Here is a 6,329-nt window from a genome sequence, read left to right as displayed (position 1 = left end):
TGGTCCGATGATCACAGAGCGAGAGACAAGAAAGGCAAGGCTCACCAAGCCATCCATCTCTCCGCTCCTCAGTCAATCCCACCTGCGTTTATCAGCCAGGCTGGCACAATAAACTGTCTCACAGACACCATATAATTTCTTCACTATACTTTGCTATAGCTCCCATATCTTCAGTCATTTCTTCATGCGGGCAAGTATCAAGTAAGGCCATGTCATCAGAGCTAATTTTTCTTAGGTTGCGGCTATGAGTAATTGTGAACTGAAAATCCATTCATGTATCTATGGTTTGTATATGTCCCTTGTCCAATTTTAAAAACTTTTTTATGGAAAACATTATAAACCATCTGCATGGGGCATATGTAATCCTATCAATAGTACAGCTAGTTTAGGCAGTGGCATAAAATTTTAAATAGTGATGTACAAAGGAAAGTATATATTTATGTGTGCGATAACTTTCTAGGCAAAAATGCATGTATTGCTGACCTGTACTGAAACAAAACTCAAGTGACTGGACACTATTTACACAAATAATGAGGGTTGGAGAGGGGGCAACATTTCAATAATGGTCATTCGCACAGGCAGAACCAAGTCTGCTAGACCAAGACATAGGAAACGCAAAGAGAGCATGAAGATAGCAAATATATGGTCACCCGGAGTCAAGATTCCTTGAGTGCCCTTCAAAGCAAGAGATCTGGGCCAAATCCCAATGACTTCCAAGCCAATAACCTTGGGATAGCAGTCATCTGGTTCTTCTCACACTAGGGTGTTTCAGCTTTAAGTCCAAGACAATATTTAAATTCCTGAAATCTGCTCTAGAGGAGTTTAGAGTCCAGTTTGCTTAGTGGGGTTTCCAAATCAGAACCTTCTTGTGTGGCCTTTGAAGAATGTTGTATACCTCAAAAGGGCAGTCTCAAGTCCTGGATGTCTATAGAACGTGGCCCGAGTCACCAAGGCTGGATAGAAACTAGGCAGAAATGCCCAATTAAGAACATAATACTGGGTATAATCTCCCTTTGGGAGTCTATATAAGTAATGCTAATTATTTCCCCCCCACCAACAGACATATAACAATCTTCTCAAAGATGGGTCTGTCCCGATCCTACTTCTGGGCTTGGATTTCCATTAAGATTCACGAAACAACCTTTTTGAAGTTTCTGTTGATTTGGGGTGACCTTAGAACTGTTTCATGGTAGGAAATTGATTGGTCTTCTCCTTTTGTCACCAACATAAGAAACGGGCCTCAGCTGAAGTAAGCCATCCTCTGGCAACGTGGTTATTGAAATAGAGAAATAAGGGAGTGATAAATGAATCATGAGTATTAAGTAGGCAGACTGCCTCATTAATTGGGAGACAAGATTAGAAGATTCCATGACCTAAGAACAGATGCCTGCCTGTATTAGTCTGGGTACTTTGAAGAAACAAATCCACAGCAACTCATGTATAAGAGAATATACATGAGTTTTATGTAAAGAAAGTGTGCATCACGAAAACATCCCAACCCAATTCTGCCCAAGCCCACAAGTCCAACACTAACCCATTAACCCAACACCAGTCCACAAAGTCCTCCACCTCACAAAACAGAGGCAATGATGCCGACTGCAGGAGGAAAGCTGAGTCAGTGAACGAATAAGCATCTCAGCACTAGCAGGGGTCTCCACACGGCTGCTCCAGCACCCAGGGCTGCATCGGGATAGGTCCATATGGCTTCTCCTTGGGGATGTCTTGTAGGAAGTCAATCTTGCAAGCTGAAGCAGGGAACTGCTAGGGCAGCTGCACCCTGGTGTGACCATCACAAAGCAAGAGACCCGAGAACTAGAAAGGCGAGGATCACCACCCATTTATCCTTCCACTTTTCAATTAGCCCCACATGTGATTATCAGCCAGGTTGGCACAATTAACTAACTCACTGCCTTTGCCCTGGTGTGGGGCAGGTAACATTTTATTTTTCGGTACATGGATTTGCTATGAGTTGGAGCTAACTTAAAAGCAACTAAAAACCACTTTCCATTAGGTAAAAGCCTAGACTCAAGGAGAACAATGATGGATAAATTCGTCTGCAGCCCTAAAAGATGTGTTTATTGTTTAAGAGAGAAATCCAACAAGGAGCGAATTATTCTGATAGTACAGGATTTCTCAACCTCGGCACTACTGATATTTTTTGCTACGTAATTCTTTGTTGTGCTGCTGTCCTGTATATTGTAGCAAGTTAGCAACATCCCTGCCTCTACCAATAAAAAGCACTATTCTCTTCACAGTTGGGATAGCCAAATAGGTCTCCAGTCATTGCAAAAAGTTTCTTCAGGAGTTAACTTTCCCCACTTTTGCCCTATGGAATAGGAGGATTTGTGTCATAGGTAAGTCCAAAGGGCTCCAAAAGTCCAAGAATGTACATCCAATCTTGGAGCCAGGTGAAATGGTTAAGGAAGGATTCCTTCCCCTGAGTGAGTGAGTGACAATGTGTCTGTTTGAAAGCACACGGGTGCATGCCGGGAGAAGTAGGGGGACTTGCAGGACGAAAGAAGGGGCATGAGAATATCCGAGGAGACCTCGTGGTGGAGTGGTTCTGTGTTTCCAATCACCAGCTCTCACCTCGTGAGGAAAATGGGATTTTCTACTCCCACCAGCAGTGACAGTCTCAGAAACTCGCATGGACAGCCCTACTCTGTCCTATAGCTCGGAGTCAGTACTGACTCAATGGCACTGGATTTGAATTGTTTGACTTTATTATAAGATCAAAGATGTGATGCTGGAGCAGAAGAGAGTTTGAATGGTGAGCTATGAGAGTAGTGATGCAGGCACGTGAACACTTGTGACCCGCCTGAGCACGGACAGTCGGGGCATGGGCATGTCACTAGTAGGCTTGGGTTTTTTTCATGGACTCTTTAAAAAAAATCATTTTACTGGGGGCTTGTGCAACTCTTATCATAATCAATGGGTGACCAGATTTTAACATTGGTAAAGTGGGACAAAAGCGGGACACCATTGATAAAACTCATATCCTGGTGAAATAGCCACATGGCAGTCGAAAACCATATACCCTAGCTTGTCGTGCATTCTTTCCAAAAATCAGGACTTTTTAAAAATGCCGCGGGACATGGGAAAAATTGTTAAAAATCAGGACTGTCCCGCCAAAAGTGGGCCGTCTGGTCACCTTATAAGTAATCGATTGTGTCAAGCACATCTGTATATTTGTTGCCATCATCACTTTCAAAACATTTTCTTTCTACTTGAGCCCTTGGGATCAGCTTCTCATTTTTCCTTTCCCTCTTCCTCCCTCCCTCATGAACCCTTGATAATTTATACATTATTATCTTTTCATGTCTTACACTGACTGATGTCTCCCTTCACCTACTTTTCTGTTGTCCATCCTCCTGGGAAGGGGTTATAGGTGGATCATTGTGAGGTTTTTAAACACTGGGGTGGTAGAAAAAATATCTAGGCTCTTCTGGCAACAATGTTGAGGACAGCTTACCATTAACCCCTGGAATGGCGATGGGACCCTTTTGCATGATGTTAGGGATGATTTTTTGCCCCTGAAACATATGTTGAAGTCCTACTCGCTAGCATGTATGCATGCAACCTCATTTTAAAGTAACTTTTTTAAGGTCTGACTTGTTTCTTTGACAGAAGGTCAGGCCAGAGTGTGGTGGGCCCTAATCCCAATGGCTCATGGTTTTAGAAAAGAAGAACTACAGACAGAGAAGGTCACAGGAAGAAGCCTCTAGATGGACAAGGCAGGCTCTTCCTCTAAAGATGTCAGAGGACGCGTGATCCTGCTGACATCCTGAGTGTGGACTGGCCACATCCAGAGCGGTGAAAGAATAAACCTCAGTGTTTGGTTTGGTTTTTTGCGTCCTTCTGTTTGAGGCTATCTGTTCTGGCAGTCAGTCCCAGGACAGGAATGCCCACGAGGTGCTGTCCTATTGGCACAGATCCCATCATTCCTAGGGATTGTCACAACAGCCCTGCGAGGACAAAGTTAATACTTTCCATTACTCATGAGGACACCAAGTCCCAGAGAGTTGAGCTGGTGGTCAGAACCTGCCCTGTTCCTTCACAGTCGGGCCACTCTGAGGACTGCTCTGAGGGACAACAGACGTAGCTTGTCTCACAAAGTGTTTGCTAAATGAGCTGCCGTGATGAGGCTACATCAACGGGTCTGTGATCAGTCCGCCTGGAATCCAATGTTGGTAGATTCTCCCCAGGGGCTTGTAAAGGAGATAAACATCAAAATATAGTAACAGAAAAGCAGTTAAAAACAAATAGAAAATTCAATTTCTTCCCGAATTGTTCTTTTCTCACATTGAACTTCAATCAGAGAACACGTTTGTGCATTCCAACGAACATTTATTGAGCACCTACTGTGTCCTTAGTATTGTTCCATAGCTTTGTTGAGAGACAAGAAGCTTGAAATCTAATTGAATTGACAACCGAGGTGAGCTGAATGAGCAAGAGAGAGCCAACACACAGAGCTAAGGGCAAAAGAGACTATGGTAAAGATCAGCTTAACGATAAGCAGTTCAATTTGATCTGTGTGCAAACCTGACTCTAATTTTCTGGAATTCTAGAGGTATCTCTTGGGTAGAGTTTGTGAGAAACAATCATTTGTTTAAGAGGAAGCTACTAAGACCAAAAAAAAGGGATCAGACAAGCTAGGGTTGTAGAAGTAAACCTCCTAATTACTTCGACGTCTCCGGCATTGGCTATGACTTGAGTGTTCATGTATTTTCTGTGCATGAAGTAGAGCTCTAAGTATTTTGTGTGTATGATATCACTTAATCCGAATAGTGACTCCCTGGCTGCCACAATCGGTTAAGCACTCAGCCATTAACAAACATTTTGGAGCTCTGAGTCCACTCTTTTATTTAATTAAAAAAGTTAGCTGTTTCATTGTTATATAATTTACATATCATACAACTGAATGGTTTAAACTTATTAAAAAGAGTTGTCCAATCATCACCACAGTCTATTTCAGAGCACTTTCTTCTTTCATATACTCATTAGCTCCCTATTCCTCCTCACCGTTCCTTACCACAATCCTTCACAACTATTAAGCTGTCTCTACAGATTTACCGATCTTGGATTTCATAGAAAGAAAACCACACAACAATAAAAGCCCTAAAAACTAAAACTGAACATTAACAAAAAAGAACAGAGAAATATCTTAATTGAAAATGAAGCAGAAAATAAAAACGAGAACAAATTTTATATGGGTTACATGGGAGAACAAATGGTGAAGCACTGCAGTGCGACTTAACTCCCTCTGCACCCATCCACTTCCAATGGCACTCCGTCTGAGAGCAAGGCTATGCACAGCCCTCGTCTGTGGTCAGAGGAGGTTCACTGGGCACCCAGCAGTGGGCCTCTGAAATGTATCCCCATGTTCTCATTGAGGATATGTATAGCTCTGGAATTTACATTTAGGACTCTGATCCTTCTAGAGTTCATTTTTGTGAATGGGGAGAAGTATGGGTTCTTTATTCTTCTGTATATTGTGATCCGATTTTGACAGCACCATTTGTTAAAGAGGAATTTCATAAGTTTCTCATTTAGTGTTTTTTGGCCCTTTGTTAAAGGCCCTTTGTTAAGCCCTTATACCTGAGTTATCTCTTCTGTTCCATTGGTCTATTATTGTACCAGTACGAAGTTTTTTTGACTACTCTGGCTGTATATTAGTTACGTGTTAGGTTTTGAGATTAGGTGGTCTTATTCTTTTTTCTTCCTTTTAAGGAGATCGTTGTTTATTTAAGGAGCCCTGGTGGGATAGCGGTTAAACATTGTACCACTAATAGCGTTTTTATCCCACCCCCCAACCCCCAGTTGTCATTATCTTGGTGTATTTTCTTCCATCCTTTGATTTTTTAGTCCATTTTTTGTCTTTGTGTCGAACATGTGTTTCTTATAAGCAGCAGATTGATGTGTCCCATTTTCTCATCCATTCTGTTACTCTCAGCCTCTTGATTGGTGCACTTCGTCAATTTACATTCAGTGTTGTTATTTTGTGTTTCAAGTGATCCAGTTGGAGGCACTTTATTACAACAGCCATGGGGCAAACCACCTCCCTGCCTTGCTCATATTCACCCGTCCTCTTTTACTTGGCTCTGACTCAAGGCAACCCTGTCTGTCATAGTCCACTTGTGCTCCATAGGGTTTTCTTTTTCTTTTTTTTTTTTTTTTAACATTTTATTAGGGGCTCATACAACTGTTATCCCAATCCATACACACATCAATTGTGCAAAGCGCATCTGTACATTGTTTCTCAAAACATTTTCTCTCCACCCAAACCCCCGACATCAGGTCCTCATTTTTCCCCTCCCTCCCCGCTCCCC

Source organism: Echinops telfairi, unplaced genomic scaffold, assembly GCF_000313985.2.
Source record: "Echinops telfairi isolate 266 unplaced genomic scaffold, ASM31398v2 ScPeMD7_57;HRSCAF=196, whole genome shotgun sequence".
Taxonomy (NCBI): domain Eukaryota; kingdom Metazoa; phylum Chordata; class Mammalia; order Afrosoricida; family Tenrecidae; genus Echinops; species Echinops telfairi.
This window is presented reverse-complemented; position numbering follows the sequence as displayed.